This window comes from Sus scrofa, chromosome X (genome assembly GCF_000003025.6).
Source record: "Sus scrofa isolate TJ Tabasco breed Duroc chromosome X, Sscrofa11.1, whole genome shotgun sequence".
Taxonomy (NCBI): domain Eukaryota; kingdom Metazoa; phylum Chordata; class Mammalia; order Artiodactyla; family Suidae; genus Sus; species Sus scrofa.
The window spans coordinates 40,281,403-40,304,844 of NC_010461.5; positions in this window are offsets into that span (position 1 = coordinate 40,281,403).

Here is a 23,442-nt window from a genome sequence, read left to right on the forward strand (position 1 = left end):
TTTCTGTCTTTTGTTCACTAGTGTATATCGAGCACTTAGAGCTGTGTCTGGCACTAGGGGACGTAATACATATTTGCGAATGAGTGATACTTGTGAATTCTAGCTAATAATTGATGTCGTGTGAAACATGGTCAGAGTCACTGCTGAAAATAGGGGAAGTCTGTCTTTACAATTCCTGGTATTTACCAATATGCAAAAACAGAGATACTAAGAGGTGTTTATTATTTCAAATTTTCTGCCTCTATTCGCAAGCCTCCAATGTCAGGTGACCTGTTTCTGACCTATACTTGGTTAAGTCAATTTTGGGGCCCCATGGGGAAGAAATGAGTAATGATATGTAGACATCTGCTGACCCATATGAAGCACGCTTCTTCTAATATTTATGAAGACTGACATTTCGTTTATATAAAGTTATTATTTACAACATATATTTTTCATAACATGCTAATGTTAACAGGCATGGCATGTTAAGATCAATAGATATCTTAAGAGTTGGCCCATTAGCCCCTGAAGGTCAACCTAATTTGGTGATGCGGACAACAGTTCGATAATGGCAGAGATTGTGGTAGGAAAGAAAGAGCCTTTAGCAGAGCAAAGATATAAATGCCTTGTGTTACCACTGACTGAACTTTCAGATCAGGTCAGGTCAGGTTTTATTGCTCTCGGCTAAAAGCCAGTGCAAGATTTACAGAGCAAGGAAGAGGCTCCGGGTGAGATCAGAGTGAATTACAGAGTTGGCTGGAGAGAGGAATGAAAGTACTTCGCATGTCAGAGGTAATTTTTACAAAAGCATCAGACCCCTGCATCCCTGTCACTTTTATTATAATGTTTCAAACATTGAAAAATATGTGTTTATTTCTAATGAGTTCATCAAAGAGAATCTGGAGATCTAGAAAAGCACAAAGATGGAAATAAAAATCGCCTGTTAGCACTGCTGTTAATATTCTATTTTATTTGCTTCCGGACTTTTTTCTATGTACATATTCACTTATGGTTTTACACTCATATACACCTACACTTTTAACATGTTTTATTTTTGAACATGGAGTCAAATGGGGGTATTTCTGCATGTCTGCCTTTCTTTAATATTTTATCTTTAGCATTTCCCAGTATTATTAAATGTTTGTGAAAATGATATCTAATTTAAATAGCATAATGAGGGGTTCCTGCTGTGGCTCAGTGGTAAGGAACCTGACTAGTACCCATAAGGATGTAGGTTCAATTCCTGGCCTCACTCAATGGGTTAAGGATCCGGTGTCGCCGTGAGCTGTGGTGTAGGTCTCAGATGTAGCTTGGATCTGGCATGGCTGTGGCTGTGGTGTAGGCTGGCAGCTGCAGCTCCGATTCGACCCCTAGTCCGGAAACTTCCATATGCCACAAGTGCAGCCCTAAAAAAAAAGTAAAAATTAAAAAAATAAGTAGACGAGCATAATGACATAGCTTGTGTGTATGTATTTTTCTTTTTAATCAGTCCTCTATTTGTACATTTATCCTGTTCTCAAATATTTAGTATTACATAATATTGCTATGACCATTCTTGAATGTAAGCCATTTTGTACGTCTTGACTATCTTTTTTCTTTGTCTTTTTGGCTGCTTCACGGCATATGGAAGTTCCCTGGCCAGGCATCATATCCATGCTGCAGTTGCTGCAAACGCCATAGCTGTGGCAATTCCAGACCCTTAACCCACTGTGCCAGGCTGGAGATCGAACCTGCATCCTAGTACTGCAGAAATGTGCCACTGCAAGAACTCCTTGATTATCTTTTTAGGACGACTTTTTGAATTGGAATTACTGGGTCATATGGTAGTTCTATTTTTAGTTTTTTGAGGAACCCCCATGCTGTTTTCCACAGTGGCTGCCTTCTCACCAAAGATGCATGGGGGCTCCCTTTTCTTTGCGTCCTTGCTAACATTTGTTATGTGTGGTCTTTTTGATAATAGCCATTCTGACAGTGGTGAGGTGATATCTCATTGTGGTTTTAATTTGCGTTTCTGTGATGATGAACAATGTTGAGCATCTTTTCATGGGTCTGTTGGCCAGCTGTATGTCTTCTTTGAGAAAATGTCTATTCAGGTCTTCTGCCCATTTTAAATTGGTTGTGCGGGGTTTTTTGATGTTGAATTGTATGAGCTGTTTATATGTTTTGGATATTAATCTCTTATCAGTTATATCATTTTGAAATATTTTCTCCCATTCAGTACATTTATTGATGGTTTCCTTTGCTATGCAAAAGCTTCAAGTTTAATCGGGTCCTATTTGTTTGTTTTTGATCTATTTCTTTTGCTTTAAGAGACAGATTAAAAAAATATGGCTGTGATTTACACACAAAGAGTGTTCTTTTTGTTTTCTTCAAGGAGGTTTATGGTTTTTGGTCTTACATATAGGTCTTTCATCTATTTTGAGCTCAATTTTGTATATGGTGTTGGAGAGTGTTCCAATTTCATTCTTTTACATGTTACTGTCTGGTTTTCAGCCCCACTTATTAAAGAGACTGTCTTGTCTACATTGTATAGTCTTGCCTTTTTGTTGTAGATGAATTGACCATATATGTGTGGGTTTATTTTTGGGCTCTCTATCCTGTTCCACTGATCCATGTGTCTGTTTTTGTGCCAGTACTGTACTGTTTTGATTTCTGTAGCTTTGTGGTATAGTCTGAAGCCAGGGAGTGTGATTTTTCTAGCTATGTTCTTTTTTTTTTTTTCTTGGTCTTTCTGTCTCTTCTGGGTCCACACCCATGGCATGTGGAGGTTCCCAGGCTAGGGGTCTAATCAGAGCTGTAGTCACCAGCCTACACCAGAGCCACAGCAATGGCAGATCTGAGCCGCATCTGCAAACTACACCACAGCTCACGGCAACACCGGATCCTTAACCCACTGAGCAAGGCCAGGGATCGAACCTACAACCTCATAGTTCCTAGTCAGATTCGTTAACCACTGAGCCATGACAGAAACTCCCCTTTTCTTTCTCAAGATTGTTTTGGCTATTCAGAGTCTTTTGTACTTCCATACAAATTTTAAAATTATTTGTTTTAGTTCTGTGAAAAATGCCCTTGGTATTTTGGTAGGGTAGCTCTGAGTTTTCTGGATCCTTTCTATTGTCTTTCTGGTCTCTATTTCACTTATTTCTGCTCTTTTCTTTCTTATTCCTTCTGCTGACTTTGGGCTTAATTTTTTCCCCCATTTCCTTGAGGTATAAATTTATGTTGTTTATTTAAGATATTTCTATTTTCTTAATATATGCAGTTATCACTGTAAACTTTCCTCTCAGACCTACTTTTGTGGCATCCCTTAGGTTTTTGTGTATTGTATTTCCATTTTCATTTATTTTAAGATTTTTAAAAATTTTCCTTTTGATTTCTTCTTTTACAGGATGTTCAGGAGTGTGTTGTTTAGTCTCTGCATCTTACTAAAATGTCAAGCTTTCTTCTTGTTGATTTCTAACTTCATAAACGTTGTGGTCAGAAAAGATTTTTCTATGCCTTTATTAAGTTTCCATATTTTTCATGTATTGTTTTCCTGATTTTATTGAACTGTTTTTCTGTTTTTTTCTGGTAGCTCACTGAGTTTCTTCAAAACAGCTATTTTCAATTCTTTATCAGCTAGATCACAAATTATATGCATTTGAGCTCAGTTATTATAAGATTATTGTTATTTTGGTGGTGACATGTGTCCTTGCTTGTTCATGTTCCTTGTATTTTGTGTTGCTGCCTTCTTTCTCTCTCTCTTTCTTTCTTTCTTTTTCTTTTGGTCTTTTTAGGGCTGCACCTGTGGCATATGGAAATTCCCAGGCTAGGGGTTGAATCAGAGCTATAGCTGCTGGCCTACACCACAGCTCATAGCAATGCCGGATCCTTAATCCACTGAGCAAGGCCAGGGATCAAACCCTCGTCCAAATGGATACTAGTTTGCTTCGTCACCACGACGGGAATTCCTGCTTTCTCATTTGTAGTAGTAGATACCTCCAAACTTCTTGTTGCCTTCAGGTGGCTATAGTGTTCATTGGTCCTGTGATACCTGGATTTTTCTCCAACCTCATATACAAAAACTCCACAACGCTTGCTCCCACTTATTGCAGAATTCTTAAGCCTTTATTTCGTCTTGGGTTCCTACAACTCACCAGACTAGCTACTGGAAACCTCTCTTTTGTTTTCTAGAACGTTTTCCAGAATGTGGTGCTCTAGTTCACCAACCCTGATCCATTTTTCTGAGAGTACTCCATTCACTGGAGCTTCCTCTTGCCACTGCACTCAGGAGTACATAAAAGGAACAGGTCCCAGAGTGTGGGGAGGTATGGGTTTAGCACTTGGGGTGATGCGAGTGCCTGAGGACCCACTGGGGGATGCTTGAGTGAGGTTCTCCCAGAGGCTAGTGGGCAGACTTCCTACTGAAGTCCTAAGTGCAGTCAGCAGGAACCACCTCTCTTCACCTTTAAGGCTTTTGGTATTTTTATCTTCTGCCTCTTTCCTGATCGCCTCTCTCCCCCTAGTTATGGAGTTTCCACCTAGTACCTTGGATGCTGCTGGAGCAAATCAATTTGTTCCGTGGTGTCCAGCACAGCTGGGGAAGCTGAGCACTCACTCACCGTTCTCCCTTTTCTTGTTCAGCCCATGCAGTGTTGTCTCAGGAAAGGGGTAGCATTGGCAACGTTCTTCTTACCATTTCTAATGTGTCCAAACTCGTATATATTTTTTAATTATTATTATTTTTTTCTTCTCCAACAGTGTGCTGGAATCTTCCCTTGGGAAGGCTAGATCCTACAAAACCTCTCTTATCCAGGTTCCTGCCCAGGTCAGTACTCTCCATGTTTTTCCTGACTTTGGCTAAGATGAGTTGGGACAAGTTTGCAGGATCCTGCTTGTTTTGCAGCCCATATTGAGGTCTGTCTGCCTACAGATGCAGAGATGCGCAAGACTTCTTGTTGGGCCCTTGGCGTATTGTGCTGGATCCCACAATTCCCACCGAGGCGCTTTTGTTTGTGGATGGAGGTCTGGTTTGTTGTTGAAAAAGGGGAAATAAAGAATGGCATCTTACCCAGCCATGATGCTGACGTCACTCTCCTGTCATTTCTTTACATAAAATGTTTTACTAAACAAACAGTTGGATGTGCTTTTTATGATTGCTCCTCATTGCTCAATTGGTAAACATCTGGTGGGCTTACTCGTTCATAAATGTGACTTTGGAATTACTAGTAAGGTAGAAACCCTTTGTAAGAGATGCTTACATTCCCGGGCAATTATATTCTTAATCTCTTTAAAATTAAGCTTAGAATATCTACGGTGAGTGACTAAAATAGCTGTTTGGGCAGAGAAGTTTTGATAAGAACAACATGCATTTCTGAATCATTTAATTAATAATTTTATGATTAAAATATATGTAATCAAATCTTTAAGAGTACGAAGAAACATAAAAATGACTGATCTGAGTACAAGAACCTTGACACACTGTGGATGAAATACTATATGTAGATGCAGTATATGAATAAATAAAATACATCAATATTTTATCAATTACTATAAGATCTGCTGGTTTCTTTTATCTCTGTTATGTCAGTTTTTATATTTTCATCTTAATTCCAATGCATACTTTTTTGTTTTCAGGGATTTTTTTTTCCTGGTAAAACTAGCCAGAAGCTTTTCTAACTAATTAGTTTTATTTAGCAATTCTTTGATGTACTTAGCAATTCTGTCTTCTTTATCTAATTCACTCATTTCTGTTTTTATTTCATCTTAATTCTTTTCTCGTGGATAATTTCTTTTTTCCTTGTGATTTTCATGACTGCTTGTGTTAAATCTTCTTTTAATTCATTTTTATCCCGTTTTGCTTAATAAGAAAGGCAGTTAAAACTCTACCTTTGTCTCAGAACATTGGAATCAGCCTGTAAAATTTTTGAATGGTCTTATTTATTGTAATAATGTAATTTTTTCCCTAAATGAAAACACATTCATTCTCAAAATGCAAACACATATATAGAGGCGAAAAATGGCATTTGCTTTTTGTATTCCTTTTCCATGATACTCTTTTCCTTATCCAGAGATAAACACTGTTAATAATTTGGCATACTATATCCTTCCCAACCCATTCCTATGCATTTATCAGCATATGCATATGTGTACTTATATGCATTAGACATATATGCATGTGTATGGTTTACACATTATAGGTATCATAATACACATATAGTTCTGCAAGTTCTTTTTGCTTTTAATATATCATAGATATATATTCATGGCCAACTGCCCTCTCATGATATTTTATCAGTTTATGTTACTTTCAAGAAGTATGCCTTCTAACCCTGTCCAATACCGAAGGGGAACCCTTTTGTGCAAAACTGATATGTAAAGAGATACAATATTATTTTATACTAATGTACATGTCTTTGATTATTAGTGAGGTTAAAGTAATTTCATGTGTTTATTAGCTACTGTTACTTCTTCCATGAATTGCTTGCCAATATTCTTTGCTCGATTTTCTGTTAGGTTGCTTATCTTTTTCTGATTTCTTTGACTAGCACTCATTGTTTTCTAAGAGGTTGATAAACAATGTTTCATCTTCCATTTGACCCAAGAATTCTTGAAGATTCTATATTTTTAAACTGCTGGATAATTTTTTTCATTTGAAATGTTCTTTCTTTTTTTTTTCACTGAGGTTGGGAATATAGCCTACACAATGTCTGCTTTTTGGAATTTATTGAGGTTCACTTCATGGTCTAATATATAATCTTTTAAAAATATTTCCATGGACATTGAGAAAAGGTTTATTTTCTTTTGCAGATTATGTGGTATACATTTATTACATTAATCATATTCCTTATACACGCAGATCCTCTACATCTGCGGGATTAGTTAATTTTTGGGCTGAATGTAAGAAAGGTCAGTTAAGATTTTCCACAATTATTCTGTCATGTCATTTTATCCTTGTATTTTTAAACAGTTTTTGTTTTGCACTTTTTAATGCAGTGTTATTTAGCACAAATGTTTTATGACTACTGTATCTTCATTTTAAATCACATATTTATTATAAAATGACCATTTTTATCCTACTTAATTTTTTTTGCCTTACCTTGTTTATTTTTTATTTTTTTTCCTTTTAAAAAACTTTAAACAATTTATGATTTTGTTTTAGGCCTGTCTTTTATAAATAGCATATAATTCCTCTCCCCCCATTTTATCCCAGTATAAGAGTCTGTTTTTTAATATAGTACTTAACTCATAAATATTTTTTGTTATACCTGCTGGGTTTGCTCTTATTTTTGCTATTTTATTTTGGTTTATTTCCTTATAAATCCTTCCTTTTATTTAATTTAGTTTTCTTTTGTTACGTAAGCTTGAATCTTGCTTTTATCTTCTCCAGGGATTTGGAAACAGGATATTTTATAAATTCTGAGACATTTTTAACATTTTAGAACGTCTAGAATTAAAATGCATCTTATAATTGATGATATGCTATAGTTCAATTGGCAGCATTTTTTCCTTTGTGGTACATAAAAAAAGATATTTTTACTTTAGATAAAATGAAAAACAATATGCCATATTTTAATTTTTTTAACCTTATTTTTTTTTCAAGGGATTCGGAAAATATGTATTTCTCTAGTTGAGTCAAGAGTAAAATGCCCCTCTGCTTAAGGATTTAAGTATAAGACAGGACATCGTAAAACTCCTAGAAGAGAATATAGGCAAATTATTCTCTGACATAAATAATACCAATGTTTTCTTAGGTCAGTCTCCCAAGGCAATAAAAATGAAAGCAAAAATAAATAAATAGGACCTAATCAAACTGACAAGCTTTGCATAGCAAAGGAAACCATAAACAAAACAAAAAGACAACCTATGGAATCGGAGAAAAGAGTTACAAACCAAGCAACCGACAAGAGCTTAATCTCCAAAATATACAAACACCTCATACAATTTAATAACAAAAAACCAAGGCAACCCAATTGAAAAATGGCAGAAGACCTAAATAGACATTTCTCCAAAGAAGACATACCGATGACCAATAGCGCACCAACAGATGCTCGTCATCACTGATTATTAGAGAAATGCAAATCAAAACTACAAGGAGCTACCACCTCACACTGGTCAGAATGGCCGTTGTTCAAAAGTCGACAAATAATAAACGCTGGAGGGAGTTCCCGTGGTGGCGCAGTGGTTAACGAATCTGCCTGGGAACCATGGGGTTGCAGGTTTGATCCCTGCCCTTGCTCAGTGGGTTAACGATCCGGCGTTGCCGTGAGCTGTGGTGTAGGTCGCAGATGCAGCTCGGGTCCCGCGTTGCTGTGGCTCTGGCGTAGGCCGGTGGCTACAGCTCCGATTCGACCCCTAGCCTGGGAACCTCCATATAACGCAGGAGCCGCCCTAGAAATGGCAAAAAGACAAAAAAAAATAATAATAAATGCTGGAGAAGATATGGAGAAAAGGGCATTCTCTTACACTGGTGGTGAGAATGTAAATAAGTGCAGTCACTATAGAAAACTGTATGGAGGTTCCTAAAAAAACTAAAAATAGGAAGTTCCCTTGTGGTACAGTCAAGGATTAAGGATCCAGCATTGTCATTGCTGTGGCTCCTGCACAGCTGTGGCGTGGGTTGGATCCCTGGCCCAGAAACTTCCACATGCCTGGGATTCGACCAAAAAAAAAATAAATAAAATGCCACTTTAAACCATCCCCCTCTATCCCCCTCTATTTAAAAATAAGAAATTTTAGAGTTCACATTATGGCTCAGCAGTAACAAACCCTACTAGTATCCATAAGGATTCGAGTTCGATCACTGGCCCCGCTCAGTGGGCTAAAGTATCTGGGGTTGCCGTGAGCTGTGGTGTAGGTCACAGATACGGCTTGGATCTCTCATTGCTGTGGCTGTGGTGTAGGCGGGCAGCTGCAGCTCCGATTCAACCCCTAGCTTGAGAACTTCCATATGCCTCGAGTGCAGCCCTAAAAAAAAAAGAGGGAGTTCCTGTCATGGCTCAGAGGTAATGAACCCGGCTAGTATCCATGAAGATGCGGGTTTGATCCCTGGCCTTGCTCAGTGGGTTAGGAATCAAGCATTGCTGTGAGCTGTGGTGCAGGTCAGCAGCTGCAGCTCTAATTCAACCCCTAGCCCAGGAACTTCCATATGCCGCAAGTATGGTGCTAAAAAAAAAAAAAAAGCAAAAAAAATTTTTTTAAATAAAAAAAGTATTTACTTTCGTCTTTGATCCAATTCCTTCCTTATCTGGAGGCTTATACCTGTATTATTGCTATTCGGGTATTGTTTTGGTATTATATCTCTTCTAAGAATGACTTTTGACAATTGCATGTAGTTTTGCAACCAAATGCATGAAAACCATTTACATTAATTTTGGATTTAACGGGTTCGATGCTCCCTGCTGGTCCTCTTGTGATATAATTTAGTTATTTTTGAGCTCTTTATTTTCTTATTATTTATCTCCCAATTAATGGACTTCAGTTTCAAGCAAATTTTTCAAAAGTGCATATATAAAAATATATGTTTGAAGCTTTGCATATTTGAGTTGACATTCTTTTGTCAGCACATACCTATATGATAGCTACGAATGGTATGAAATAACTGGATCGCTTTCCTTCTCCCTCACATTGATCAGATATTGAGCTGTTGTCTTCTAGCATTTTGTATCGCAGAAAAGAATTCTAAATGCAGCTTGCTTTTTGTTCCTGTGTTGGTATTTTGTTTCTCACGCCTGAGTATTCGTAGAATTTTCTTTACCTTTTTTTCTTCTCTAGGGCCGCACCTGTGGCATACGGAAGCTCCCAGACTAGGGTTCAAATCAGAGCTGTAGCCGCTGGCCACAGCCACAGCCACAGCCACAGCACCACGGGATCTGAGCCACGTCTGTGACCTACATGCAGCTCAGGGCAATGCATGATCTTTAACCCACTGAGCGAGGCCAGGGATCGAACCCATGTCCTCGTGAATACAAGTTGGGTTCGTTACTGGTGAGCCATGATGGGAACTCCCCTACCCTCAACATTACAAAAAGAATAACCAAGATTGATGTTTCTAGGGATGTGGTGAAACTTTGAAACCTGAAGATGTTCCCCAGCATCTGCTTTCTCTCTCTTTCCTAACACGATGCCACATCTCCCAGACATTTATTTGAGGAGTTTTTTGTTTTGTTTTTTGTTTTTTGTTTGTTTTTTTTTTAGGGCGTCTTCGATCTACACCGCAGCTCACGGCACCACTGGATACTTCACCCACTGAGCGAAGCCAGGGATCGAACCTGCAACCTCATGCTTACTCATTGGATTCATTTCCGCTGCACCACAACGGGAACTCTTTGAGGAGATTATTGATGTCAGATCCCTCTTCTTTTTTTGCTACTATTTGATCACTTTTTATTTTTTCATGTTTAACTACACTTAGGTAGGATTTACATATAATACATAGATTACACTGTACATATTTTAAGTGTAATATTTGGTGATATTTGAGAAATGTATTCGCCATGTAGCCTCTAATCCAGTCACCATATTGACCATTTATTTAACCCAGAAAGTGCGCTCATGACTCTTTGCAATTAATTACTACATTCTTACCCCATTCCCTGCTGCAAGAACTACTAATATAATTTCTGTCGCTATAGATGACTTTCACCTGCCCTGATGCTTCATAACGATGGATCATCCCATGTGTACTATTTCGTGTTTGGTTCCTTTAGCTCAACACAATGTCTGTGAAATACGGCTCAGATTCTAAATGTCTGTGAAATATCAGCACGTTGCTCATTTTATGGCTGAGAAGAAATATGATTATACCACAATTTGTCTAGCCATTCATAGGTTGATATTTGGATTGTTTTCATTTTAAAGTTACAATTAACATGCATGCACCAGCCTTCTTGTGGACATATATTTTCATTTCTCTTGGGTAAATACATCTCTGCAAGTGGAAAAGCTAAGACCTTCTTCTATTTTTTTTTTGTCTCTCTCTTTTTTTTTTTTTTTTTCTTTAGGGCTGCACCCATGACATATGGAGGTTCCCAGGCTAGGGGATGAACTGGAGCTGCAGCCGCTGGCCTGAGCTGCAGCTGCCGGCCTACACCGCAGCCACAGCAACAGCAACACTAGGTATGAGCTGTGTCTGCGACCTACACCCCAGCTCACGGCAACGCCAGATCCTTAGCCCACTGAGTGAGGCTAGGGATTGAACCCAAGTCCTCATGGACACTAGTCAGCGTCGTTTCCACTGAGCCACGACAGGAACTCCACCCCTCTTCTATTTTAATATAAGTATTTAATACTCTAAATTTCCATCCAGGCATTTCTTTAGCTGTATCCCACAAGTGTTGATAACTTGTGTTTTCCTTTTCATTGAATTAAAAATACTTTCTAATTTCCTTTGTGATTTCCTATTGATCCATAAGATATTTAAAAGTTTTTTTTAATTTCCCGATAATTTACCACATCAAGTAAAATGTGGAAGCCTTATACCCATGTGTGTCCCTTTGCTTTTTCCCAGATCCTTATGCTATAGTTATCATATCATATAGTTAGCATATATCACATGTATCATATCATATAGTTATCGTATCATCTACATACATTGAAACCTCACCAGACATAATTTTTGTCCTCAGTAGTCATACCTTTAAAAAGATCTTAATAAGAGAAACAGAATTATATTTTCACAGGTGTTTATGATTTTTATGGCTCTTTCTTCACTCACGAAGTTCCATTTTTTCCTAGTATTTTCATTTGGCCTAAGGAACTGCCTTTGGTATTTATTTTAGAACAAGCCTGCCAGCGATGTATTCTTTTGGTTTTCCGTCATGCAAGAATGTATTTATTGGAGTTCCTGTCGTGGCTCAGCGGAAACGAATCGGACTAGGAACCGTGAGGTTTCAGGTTTGATCCCCGGTCTTGGTCAGTGATCCAAGCGTTGCCGTGAGCTGTGGTGTAGGTTGCAGATGTGGCTCGGCTTTGGTGTTGCTGTGGCTGTGGCACAGGCCAGAGGCTGTAGCTCCGATTCAACCCTTAGCCTGGGAACCTCCATATGCAGCAGATGTGGCCCTAAAAAGCAAAAAAAAAAAAAAAAAAAAAAAAGTATTTATTTAGCATTCCTTTCTGAATGATATTTCTAGATACAGAATTTCGGGTTGTTGCTTCTTTTCTCGTGGCACTTGTTCCCTGTCTAACCTCTAAGAATTCTGATAAGAAATCTGCAGTCATTTGAATCATGCTACATACACATTCTGTATATAATGTGTTGTTTTTCTTTAGCGCTGTCAAGGTTTTTTCTTCATCTCTGTTTTTTTTTTTTCTGGAGGAAAAATTCAACAACATTTAAAAAGCAAAAAATAAAAATAAGAAACAGAATTGAATATTTGGAAAGAATAAAAGTATTTGTAATAATTTCTGAACAGGGATGTATTAAGAAAACTAGTATGCAAAGAAAAGAGCATATTCACTCAATTTATACATTTTTCCATCAAATTGGTAAATTGGTAAAACAGGTTTTTTTTGGCCATTCCCATGACATGCAGAAGTTCCTGGGCCAGGGATCAAACCCATGCTACAGCAGTGGCAATGCCAGATCGTTTACCTGCTGAGCCACCAGGGAACCCCAAATTGGTAAAACACTTTAATGACAACACTAAATACATGTTTTTATATGCAGAAAACAGTCACTTTCCTGAAGGAAAAAGTGAAAATATACAAAGCATTTTATCAAAAGCTGTGTTAGGGAGTTCCTGTCATGGCACAGCAGAAACAAATCCAACTAAGAACCATTAGGTTTCGGGTTCGATCCCTGGCCCCGCTCAGTGGGTTGAGGATCCGGCGTTGCCGTGAGCTGTGGTGTAGGTCGCAGACGCGGCTCGGATTCTGCGTTGCTGTGGCTGTGGTGTAGGCTGGCACCTATAGCTCCGATTCGACCCCTAGCCTGGGAACCTCCGTATGCCACCGGTGCGGCCCTAAAAAACAAAAAAGAAAAAAAAGCTCTGTTAAATCTTTTATTTTTTTATTCATTAAATAGCATTTATTCAACTCATCTAAGGTGTTGATTTTATTGGCATACGATTATCCATAATATCCTCTTCGTCAGTTTTACGAATGCCTAAAATCTATAGTTAGGTTTTTTTAGTCTTTTTAAAAATTTTTAGGAGTTCCCGTCATGGCGCAGTGGTTAACAAATCCGACTAGGAACCATGAGGTTGCGGGTTCGGTCCCTGCCCTTGCTCAGTGGGTTAAGGATCCGGCGTTGCCGTGAGCTGTGGGGTAGGTTGAAGATGCAGCTTGGATCCCGCTTGGCTGTGGCTGTGGCGTAGGCCAGTGGCTAGAGCTCCGATTCGACCCGTAGCCTGGGAACCTCCATATGCTGCGGGAGCGGCCCAAAGAAATAGCAAAAAGACAAAATAAATAAATAAATAAATAAAAATAAAATAAAAAAATAAAAATTTTTAAAATTATACTTGATTTACCATGTTGTGCCAATTTCTGCTGTACAGCAAAGTGACCCAGTCACACATAAATAGCAATTTTTTTTTCAGACTCTCTTCCCTTATGTTCTATCTCAAGCGATTGGATGTAGTTCCCTGTGCTGTATAGTAGGACCTTGCTGCTTTTTGGTTGCAGGTGTTTGATTAGGATTTGTTTGGTTATTGTATTCTTTGGTTTATTCCATTAGGCATTCAGAGAGCTTCTAGAATTTGTAAAATTAGTTGTGCAATTATGGAATTGTAAAAACCAGGAGTTCCATGATGTCTCAGAGGGTGAAGGATCTGGCGTTGTCACTGTTGTAGTGTGGGTTCGATCCCTTGCCCAGGAATTTTCTCATGCTGTGGATGTGGCAAAAAAAAAAAAGAAAAGAAAGAGAGAGAGAGAGAGAGAGAGAGAGAGAGAGAGAGAGAGAGAGAGAGAGAGAGAGAGAGAAAGAAAGAAAGAAAGAAAGAAAGAAAGAAAGAAAGAAAGAAAGATCATAAAAACCAGGTTCCCACCGTTATTTCCTACAATATGCACTTCTTTGAAAATGTATTTTTTTCACCAGCCTCCTTCACCTTTCGGATGCTCTAATGATACAGCCATTCTTTAAGTGTTGTTCCATGGTCCCTGAGATTCTCTTGATTTTAAAAAAAGATCTGCTTTCTCTCTGTTCTTTATATTGATGGATAATATACATTGATCTATCATCAAGTTCACTGTTTCCTCTATCATCTCCATTTTGCTGTTTGGTCCATCCAGGAATTTAAGAAGTTCTGATATTTTACGTTCAGTTTTAATATTTAAATTGACTTTTTTTTTTCACAGTCTCTATTTTTTCTGCTGAGAACTTTCATCCTTCCATCCATACCAAGTGTGTTCAGTTGCTTTCAGCCTTTAATATTTCCATTATCTGGATCATTGCAAAGTTGACATCTGTTGAGAATTGATGACATTTTAAAAATTCTCTGCACGTTGTGTAATTTTCTGTTTTATCTGGCCATTTTGAACATTTGATTGTGCAGCCGCTGGTTCCTGTTATAATTCTCCGGAGAAAGTTGATTTATTTTCCCTGCCAAGTAATTAACCCAGTTGGATTCAGACTGCAAGTTTGATTTCACCACGGAAGTGGGAGATGATTCTACTCTCGGTCTGGTTTATTAAGCCTTTGCTCTGCTTCTCTCTTTTTTTTTTAAAAAAAAATGTTATTAGAGCAGAGTTGATTTACAATGTTCCTTCAATTTCTGCTGTACAGCAACGTGACCCAGGCATACATATATATACATTCTTTTTCTCATATTATTTTCCATCCTGATTTATCCCAAGAGATTGGATGTAGTCCCCAGTAGGACCGCATTGCTAATACATTTCTAAATGGAATCCTTTGCCTCCACCAACCCCAAACTCCCAGTCCATCCCACTCCCTCCCCCTCGGCAAGCCTAAGTCGATTTTCTAGGTCCATGAGTCGGTGTCTGTTTTGTAGATAGGTTCATTGTGCTCTGCTTCTTTTGGTCTGTCCCTCACATGTGCCAATTGGGGTTAGGTTGCGACGCGGCAGTCAATGGACTTGCATTTCAATTCCGTAAGTTTTACTCTCCTTTGCGTCTCTCCCGTGCCTGCACAGCACAAAAGAGAGCCCAGGACGTCTGTGGAGTCATACAGAGAATTAGGGGATCCTTTTCTCCAATTCGCATCTCTCTGGGATTCCTCCCACACTTTCTGGCTCTCAGGGGCCTTTTCCTTTGTCTCTCTGGCCAGAAAATTGAGGTTTGGCCCAGAGTTTTAGTTCATCCACGCTGCCAGTGCAATGCAGATCTGTAACTGGGACCCCCCCTTCAGGGCAAAGGTGCAAGAAAAAAAGAGACCCCAAGAGATTTTTTTTCTCTACACTTTTTGGCCCACAGGACCCCTTTCTCCTGATTCTTTTCCGCCGAAAGATGAGTTTTCTCTCAAGGTTTTAGTTTTCCTATCCATGCCTCTTCACAGCCCCACACCTGAGGACTGCCCTCAGAGCAATACTGTAAAAGGAAAGAGAAAAGAACAGAAAATGTCACCTCCTTATGCATCACTTCTCCCAGTTTTGACGCCTTTCTTAAATTCCTCTTGCTTTCCTTTCCTTTTAAGTCCTCAGTATTTTGCCCAATTTTTTTAGTTGTCATAAGGGGGAGAGCTTGCAGGGAACTTACTCCATCTTGCTGGAATGAGAAGCACCTTTGCTGTGGTATTTTTGCATTTCCCAGATAATAAGGATGTTGAGTATCTTTTCTTCTCCTTCCTTTTTTTTTTTTTTTTGTTATTTGAATATTCTCAATACTGAAATATTTTGTAGTATTTTGGCTAATTTTCTTTTCTTTCTTTCTTTTTTTTTTTTTTTTGTCTTTTTGCCATTTCTTGGGCTGCACATGGAGACTCCCGAGCTAGGGGTCCAATCGGAACCGCAGCCACCGGCCTACGCCAGAGCCACAGCAAAGCGGGATCTGAGCCGCGTCTGCAACCCACACCACAGCTCATGGCAACGCCGGATCCCCAACCTACTGAGCAAGGGCAGGGATCGAACCCGAAACCCCATGGTTCCTAGTCGGATCCGTTAACCACTGCGCCACGATGGGAACTCCAGGCTAATTTTCTATGATGTTATCTTCTTCTTATTGCTTAGTTAAGAGCTCTTTATGTATTCAAAACATGAGTCTTTGGGGGCTCATCTATCATGAATATATTCTCCCAGTATGTGGATTGACTTCCACTCTATTCATCATCTTTTTGGATAAATAGAAGGTCTTAATTTACATATAATACTATTTGTCCTTTTTTTCCATGGCTAGTGATTTTTATGTCCTGTTTAAGAAATCTTTGGCAATTCCAAGACCTTCTCCTATGGTTTCCTCTGGAAAGGCTTGTTTTACCCTTCACATTTAGATGTACGATGTACATGGATTTTTAAAAAACAAAGAGTGAGATAAGAGTCAAAGGCATTTTTCCATATGGCTATCTAATTCACCCAGGGTAGGAGCTCCCATCCTGGCTGAGGGGAAACAAATCTGACTAGCATCCATGAGGATGCAGGTTCAATCCCTGGCCTCATTCAGTGAGTTAAGGATCCGGCGTTGCAGTGAACTATAGTGTAGGTCGCAGACACGGCTCTCTGATCCTACATTGCTGTGGCTGTGGTGTAGACCAGCGGCTACAGCTCCGATTTGTCCCCTAGCGTGGGAACCTCCATATGCCATGGGTTTGGCCCTAAAAAGACAAATTAATAATAGTAATTTATCCAGTATAGTTTAAAAAACCATCCTCTCCTCATTGAACTGCAATGTTGAGTGACAGATATTATTTAGCACTTTTACTTGGAGGTGATTCTGTCTAATATAGAGAGACTATGGAAAGATGTCCTTTATTGAATTTTTTTAAGAAAGGTGGGTAACACTATATGAAACAACTTATCACTTTTTTTTTTTTTTGTCTTTTTGCTTTTTCTAGGGCTGCTCCCACGGCATATGGAGGTTCCCAGGCTAGGGGTCGAATCAGAGCCGTAGCCGCTGGCCTACGCCAGAGCCACAGCAACGCAGGATCCAAGCCGCGTCTGCGACCTACACCACAGCTCACAGCAACGCTGGATCCTTAACCCACTGAGCAAGGCCAGGGATCAAACCTGCAACCTCATGGTTCCCAGTCAGATTCGTTAACCACTGAGCCACGATGGGAACTCCCCAACTTATCACTTTCTTAAATGGATCAAAATTTGAGAAGCTTATGTTGTTAATCCAGTCTGATGGTGCTGTGGGAAGGTAGAGCATAATTTGGATAGATGTTTCTAAAGGTCTTTCAAGGCTTAAATAAAGTATTGCTACTGCAACCGTGTAACTTTATTTCAAATTTTTTATCCTGCTTCCCAACCATATGCCATGTGCCTCCCTGTATTTGGTGCATAAACAGAACATTTGTGTGCATAAGAGATGAGAAAGGAAATGAAGAAATAAATAGGCTATACGCTTGTTTGCATGGGGGTCTGAAAAGTCAAACTGATTACCTGGAGTGGCCAAGCTCTGAGGGATTGAGTCCCATGGATCTGAATCATAAAGCGGCGAGTGAATGGGGTCACCATAGATGGGAAATGTGTTTGTGACAAATCACCAGCACTTGACCTTCCTGCTTGGATGATTCCATGGAGCAGTGGCAACAGAAAGCAGCAGGGCCCATCAATATCATGAATATCTGACGTAAGAACTAGCTGGACTCTCCGGCTAAAAAGCAGTACATCGAAGTGAAATTGCAGCTTAGACAAGGGGAGTTGGATGCAGTTATACAGTACTTGGGTTTGAACTCTTTCCACGCAACATTGATTTATTTAGTGTTGATGGCATACTTGAGTTTCTCACATTTTCAGTTTTGTTCAAACAGGCTTGGTGTTTAATTTGGAGAGTACACATCACTCACTGAGTTCTTCTTTAAAAATTTTGTTTTCCAGTCTTTTTAGAGCCACACACACTGCATATAGAAGTTTCCAGGCTAGGTGGGGAATTGGAGCTATAGCTGCTGGCCTACACCACAGCCACAGCAATGCTGGATCCAAGCAGCTTGCAGCAATGTCAGATCCCTGGCCCACTGAGCGAGGCCAGGGATAGAACCTGTGTCCTCATGCATACTTGTCGGGCTCATTACCGCTGAGCCACTACGGGAACTCCCTCCCTGGGTTCTATTTACTGCCATTTTGTCTTTTTTTTTTTTTGTCTTTTTGCCATTTCTTGGGCCACTCCCATGGCATATGGAGGTTCCCAGGATAGGGGTCCAATCGGAGCTGTAGCCACTGGCCTACATCACAGCTCATGGCAACGCCGGATCCTTAACCCACTGAGCAAGGCCAGGGATCGAACCCGAAACCTCATGGTTGCTAGTCGGATTTGTTAACCACTGAGCCACGACAGGAACTCCTATTTACTGCCATTTTAAAGTTGTAATCTGGATAATTTTCATTCAGAAAGAGATATTCTTGGTCCGAGAGGAAACAATAGAAAACTGGTAATCTGGACTAGGGGATTTGCTTACACAATTCCTATCCTGATGTCTTTAATTTTGCTCATGGTAACTGGGGTCTCCCGAAGCTCATTTCGTCATGTGAATTAAAAATTTGATATTTGGGAGTTCCTGTCATGGCGCAGTGGTTAACGAATCTGACTAGGAACCATGAGGTTGCAGGTTCGATCCCTGCCCTTGCTCAGTGGGTTAAGGACCTGGCGTTGCCGTGAGCTGTGGTGTAGGTCGCAGACGCGGCTCGGATCCCATGTTGCTGTGGCTGTGGTGTAGGCTGGCAGCTACAGCTCCGATTCAACCCCTAGCCTGGGAGCCTCCATATGCCGAGGAAGTGGCCCTAGAAAAGGCAAAAAGACCAAAAAAAAAAAAAAATTGATATTTAATGCCAAACATTGTAGCAATTATATCATATATTATCATTTTAGTGCTTCGTTTTATTTGAGACAGGTACTATGATATTCTAGAATAGCACTTCACTTTTCCCAATACGCCATGTCTACATTCTGGCTACTGGGTGCTCATTTTCCCATTTCGCTGACACTCCTTAAGTGTAAGAGACCCCTACAGCAAATTGTCACTAATTGGGAATTCATTGGTGAAGTCAATCTGAGTGAATGAGACATCTAAATTACACAATTAAAAAATATGTAGTTACTTCTCTTGATAAACAGTCTAGATCAGTTGCAGTTCTGACTCGGAGAGTAAAGGAAATCTGGAATGCATGGCAAAAGAATGAGATGATGAAGGTCAATTACAGCCTGGGGTCTAGTGGCCCCATCAAGGACCATAGCTCATTCCGATAACCCAGCTGTCTTAAGTTGTTTATCAGACACTGCAAATGGCGCCATCTTGAATATTTGATGACACCTTGTTTTGGGCAGAAGCACATCTAGGTGGTATAAAGGGAGTACTGTAATACCTGCTGTGTGGTGCCCTGGGTCACATCTCCTTGGCTCATCTGACTCTGGCTGTGGTGTACAGTTCCCATGAATGCTGCCAACTTCCCATCTCAACCGCCCCAGAGACTTTCAGTTGTTCTGCTTTCAGGCTTTCTCTGAAACCGCAGGAGGTTGCTTATTCCATCCAGAGGTTCAATGGAGTTAACCTCCCTGGTAGAGTTAACCATTGCGCATGGGAGTTGGTAGATAAATACTTCAGCCTCTGTCCTTCACAAGGATAATTCTCATATACTATCCTATTTGGTTTCAGAGAGAATCCCCAATAGTATCGAGCTTCAGTTGCCGAAAGAGATAACCAGCTCAATGATATACCCTCTTTTTTTTTTTTTTTTTTTTTTTTTTTTTCTTTTTAGGGCTGCACCCGAAGCATATGGAAGTTCCCAGGCTAGGGGTCGAATCGGAGCTATCGCCTACGGCCTATACCACAGCTACAGTAATGCAGGATCCGAGCCGCATCTGCGACCTACACCACAGCTCACAGCAATGCCAGATCCTTAACCCGCTGAACCAGGCCAGAGATTGAACCTGCATCCTCATGGATACTGCTGAGCCGCAAAGGGAACTCTGGCTTTTCTTCTTTCTTCATCTTATTCTTCCTACTCCCACATTCTTATTTCTAGGAATCACTTCTCAATAAACGCCTTCTAATCCTTGTTTTAGGCTCTACTTATTTAAATTTTTATTTTATTTTATTATTTATTTTATTATAGTTGATTTACAGCGTTGTGTCAATTTCTGCTGTACGGCATAGTGACCAGTCATACATACACATGTACATTCTTTTTCTCACATCATCTTCCATCCTGGTCTATCCCAAGAGATTGGATATAGTTCCCTGTGCTGTACAGTAGGAGCTCATTGCTTATCCATCCTAAATGGAAGAGTTTGCATCTACCAACCCCAAACTCACACTTGCTTAAATTTACCAATAAATAATTCCCATGAAATATCAGGATATTTTCAGTTAAATAGGCTGAAACATTTTTAAAAAGTCTATTGACTGATTAGTTTACTGACTTAACGAATGGCCCATGTCATGAAAAATGCTTAACTTACTTTTCAGAGAATTTCTTAATAATAGTGAAAATACAAAATGTCAGCCAACTTTAAGCGGCATTATTAAAAATCACACATTATTGGGGCCCAAATGAATGAAAATTAAAAAAAAAAAAACCCAGACATTTCATTGCCACAATGGCAAATAAACTGATTTTTCTACATTCGAGTGCTTGAATTTTTTCTGTTATTTAATTTATTATCCCTCTGTAACTTTTGGGGCTTTCAAAGTTCAGTTGATTATCAGGCTCTATTTTCTTCTAGGCTCTTATGAATGGTTTCCCCACTGTTTTCAGGGGCAGATTCTTAGTCCTATATCATCTCTGTGGGAACAGAGCTTCCTGCAGTCTGTCGAGAATTGCTGTTTAGTTGATGGTAGTTTCGAGTCGGCTTGGGTCTTGCTTCATAGTGCCAGGCTGAAAATTACCCCTCAGCTTGAAGTCATTTAAGAATTTGATATTTCCAGCAAAATTATTCCCAATACCCATCTCTCTCTCCTCCTTTCACCCTAGGTTTGCCTTTCCACTTTATACATGAGAGCCTGTCAGTTACAATAAACCTCGGTGTTCAAACTTTGCATCGCACAGCAGTCACGTGATGCCTTGGGATGTAAGGCAGTCACGTGTTCGAGGTCCTTCCTTCCACCTCTCCATGAATCTATGATTTCACACTGAAACCAAGCCGGGCCCTGTGGGCTCCTGGGCACACACGCCCTTCAGTGCCCTATTTCTTATTTTTAGGGAATAAACTGCAGCCTCCCTGACCTTCCCTGAATTCCAAAGGGCAGGTTCAAACAGTTGCTAATCAGGGAGGAGCAGTCAAGAGACCACAGTGCAAGCTTGCGGCAGGGTCCTGGTTCCTCCTCAAGGAATACGGGTAACCATATCTTTGCGTTCTTCAGATCTTTGCGTTCTTCTGCAGACCTAAAACCCCACTAAGTGGAAGATGTTAATGAAGCATCCTTTCTTCCAGAAAAAAAAAGACCCCCAGGCCCCTGAACACCAGCTTTGAAAACAATGCAAGCTTGCCTCTATCCTGATCCTTATCTGCGGCCCTATTTTTCACTTACCCAAACTATAAAACGACCTCCTAATCTCCCCTAAGGGGGAGCACACTTTAGCCTGCTGTGACCCTCCTTTGCTGGGCAAAGCAATAAAGCTCGTTTTTCTCCTTCGCCCAAAACTCTTGTCTCCAAGTTTCTATTTGGTACCAGTGAGCAGAGGCTGAGTTCCTCTCCAGCTCGCCCTCTGACCTAGATTTCAGCCTGTGGTCGGTGAGATTCATCCCAAATTTGGGTGCTTGATAGAGATGTTCTTCAATACATATGAAGGTCAGGTAGACTTCTAAAGGTAAGAAAATGGCTTTGGGAACGAGTTAGAGACTAGTCAGGAAACCAGGAATTATGGTGGATCGTTTAATGAAAGGAATCGAAGAGTAGGGATGAAATTACAAAGGTGTTAAATGAGCCCAAAGAGCAAATTGGGGACACATCTCAGCACTGAAGGGACCATGGAAAAGATGGTGTCAGAAAAGTTCAGGGGCCAGGGTCACCTGACGGGGCTGGCATCATGGGCAGGGGCTGCCCAGCATCAGCTGGGGCCAGGAAGAGACACAGCCACTCAAAGGAGAGAGAGAGTGACAGAGAGAGAGGGCGGGGGAGAGAACATTTGAAAATGAATGAGCAAGGGAGAAATGCATTGCTTTCCTTCTTCTCTATCTTCGCCAGGGCTTCCCAATGGTGGAAGCTAACCAGAAACCTGGAAAATGTAATTTGCACGGTCCAAACCGCCATGATACAGAGCAGAACAAGAGAAAAGTGGGGAGTGAATGGAAAAAAAACCAAAAATACAGTAACGGTAATGACTTTGTTGAAGCTACCCCAGCCTAAGATTTTTTTTTTAGGCTTTATTGAAGTAGCGTTGATTTACAAGGGTGTAATCATTTTTGCTGTATAACAAAGGGACTCAGTTGCATATATACACACATCTATTCTCTTTCAGATTCTTCTGCCAGAGAGACGATCATGGAATATTGAGTAGAGCGCCCTGTGCTAAACAGCAGATCCTCATTGGCCAATCATTCAAATCCCCAGTCCATGCCCCCCTTAACCTGTCTCTTCTGGTCACCGTAGTAAGTTTTGTGCGCAAAGTCTGTGTGTCTGTTTCTGTTCTGTGAACACCTTCACGTGTACCCTTTTTTTTAGATTCCACATAGAAGTGATGCCACAGGAAGAGGAGGAAGCGGGTGTCAGACAGTTGGGCGAGAGGCTGGAGAGGAAAGCGAGCTCCAGTCTCTGTGGAATCGAGTACTTGTCATGTGATGTTCGCTGTGGATGGGACAGGAAATAAAATGAACACCCTCTGCCCTTACAAAGCATGTAGCCTAACAGGAGAGTCAGGCCACTAGTATGTGTAATAGATCGCATTTTTTATAAATATATAATTTATATTATACATGACATATTTAGTATATATGATTTATCCTGTTGTATAAATATAATAATATAAAATATGCATTACTGTATATTTATCATAGATAATATATACAGTGTGAGAAGGTATAGCAGGGATGCCTAATCTGTGGCAATTAGGGAAGGCCCAGGAGCCCCACAGGGCCCTGCTTGGTTACAGTAGGACAAGGGATTTGTTAGTGCGTTTGGGAGCCTGGCGGGGGTGGGGTGGGGGGTGGGGGGTGCAATAGGGCATGATGGGGGAGTGCAGTCATGAAGTCTGCCCACCTATATCTGGGAGGCTGAATCATAGCCTGTATTTCTGGTTCATCTCTTGGAAATAAGATCCTATAAAGGGTCTTAGAGTTTTGGTTTTTTTGTTTGTTTGTTTGTTTTTTTCTCTTCTGGGGCATATGGAAGTTCCCAGGCTAGGGGTTGAATCGGATTACTAAGCCAGAGCCACAGCAACGTGGGATCCGAGCCACTGCAACCTACACCGCAGCTCACGGCAATGCTAGATC